General features: G+C 65.7%; 1 pseudogene; it reads right to left on the bottom strand.

Annotated features, from left to right (window-relative positions):
• Positions 1-95: 95 nt before the first annotated feature.
• LOC102815445 lies at positions 96-1,645 on the bottom strand (annotated as a pseudogene).
• Positions 1,646-2,053: the final 408 nt, after the last annotated feature.

The raw sequence follows: 2,053 nt of genomic DNA, 5'->3' as shown, positions 1-2,053 counted from the left end.
CCTCGATTTCTAGTCCTGCAGACAAATTAGCCTTATGATTTTCTAAAACAAAAAGTCTTTTTTACCCAAACACGTTGGAGTTGGCTTGTAAGAGATCATTCCTCTTCCTCCTCCAGGTCCCTGAACGAAAGCGTGGTGTGGATGATCTGGGTTCGAAAGCGGATTTTGTTGAGTCTGGGTTTTAACCGCCCACTCGAGCTGCCTGAGGCTTTGCGACCTGAATCCTTCGCTTTGCCTCCGCTCCATGCCTCAGTTTGGTGGTGAGAGTGGTGGTGGTGGGAGTGATGGTGGTCCCCTCCCACCTCCTGCGCGTGTGAGAGTTTAGAGGTGATGAGATGGGAAGGCAGCACCTTGGAGAGCCTCCAGCGCCCACCCCCACTGCCGTCTGTGCTCTCCGCATCGCCCTCCTCCCAGGCCCCCACCAGGTTCTTGATCTCCTAGGCGATGCTCTGATGGAGGTACTGTGAGGCCTTCTTCCCACTGTAGTCCTTGACGTTGGCGTTGTAGGCCCCTACCAGCAGCTTCACCACCTCCACGTGCCCGTGCATGGCAGCCAGGTGCAGGGCGGTGTAGCCTCCGCTGGTCCTGGCGTTGATGTTCACCTGCAGCTGGTGTTTGTTGGCGAAGTTCACCAGCATAGCCAGGAGCTCCTGCTTGCCATGCTTGGCGGCCCAGTGCAGGCAGGTGAAGCCGGTGATGAAGTCCCATTTGGCCAGCAGGCTGGGCTTGCAGGCCAGGAACCCCTCCAGGCTGTCGGAGCGGCCGTCTGAGGCAGACCGCATCCAAGCAAGCGTGATCCAGCGGGTCCAGCGTTACGGAACCCCCGCCGCAGCTCTCTTCCTCCGCAGACGACGAAGGCAGGGAGGCGCTGTCCGAGTCCCCGCCACCTCTGTCGCGCCCTCCGCCAGAGGAGCCCCCCGGGCTGCTGCCCCAGGGAAGAAGCCCCTCTTCAGCTGCAGGGAACTGCCCATCACCAGGTCTCGGAAGTTCTTGCGGCCGGACCTCGGGGTGGTGGCGCCCCCGAGAGAGCAGCCCCCATCCGCCTCCTCCCAGTCGGGGGCCGGGGGCTCTAGCTCCCAGCCGGCGTTGGTGGCGATGCCCGGGGCAGGGGCTGCACGGTGGGTCGTGAGGTCTTCCGACCGAGTCCGGACACCTGCCCAGAGCGGAGCGGTTGCTCCTGAAGCTGCTCGGCGGGCTCGCTCTCTCCCAGCGGGGCAGGGTCCTCGGGGGTCTCCGAAGCGTCACCGCCGAGCTCGGGCTCCGAGCTCACCACGATCTGGGGCGGGGCCGCAGGAAGGGCGCCGGCGTCGCTGGGTGGGTGGGGGGCGGCCGCTCCGGCCTGACTCCAGGCTCCCTTTGGGTGCTGGGAGGGCGCGGCGGGCCGGCTGCGGGCGGCTGGAGCCCCGCGCTGAACTTCTTCTTGAGGTGCAGGTACTTGGCGCCGCCGGCGGGGTCGGTGCGGACCGTGGCCACGGCGTTGACCAGCTGCTTGAAGTGCTCGCGGGCGCGGGCCCGCAGTTCAGGCTCGCCGTTCGGGCTCGTCGCCCAGAGCGCCCTTGAAGTGCTCCAGCAGCTCGGCATTAAAGGCTTGGTACCCGTGCAGGGCGGGGAAGCGCAGCACCACCCCCAGGCTCAGCTCCGCCATCCCCTCCATCCTCGGCTCTGCTCAGGCTGGCGGGCGGCTCATCCAGTCCCCATCTCGGCCACAGGGACTTCGGCTCCCCTTCGAGAGGCTGGGTGTCCGCCGGGCACTGACTCCCCCATGACCCGCCCTCCACCCCACAGTTTGGGTCTGAGTCTGCAGAAGGAGAATGCAGCCAGCCGCTTCCACTACACCCGCCGCGGACACGCCCCCGCCGCCCGCCCCGAGTCCGAGGCCCCACCCCCACCCCACTTCAGGTCTCCGTGGCTGGCCTGCAATCACTGCTCTCTGGAGTCCAAGGCGGGCGGGGCGCAGTGCCGGGTTTGCTCATCTTGTGCTTTCTCCCTGTCGCGCCCCCCCCCCCCCCAATGTTTTCATTCTTTAAAACATGGAGGCCCCACAGTCACTCCT

This window comes from Chrysochloris asiatica, unplaced genomic scaffold, assembly GCF_000296735.1.
Source record: "Chrysochloris asiatica unplaced genomic scaffold, ChrAsi1.0 scaffold00451, whole genome shotgun sequence".
Lineage (NCBI taxonomy): Eukaryota > Metazoa > Chordata > Mammalia > Afrosoricida > Chrysochloridae > Chrysochloris > Chrysochloris asiatica.
This window is presented reverse-complemented; position numbering and strand designations above follow the sequence as displayed.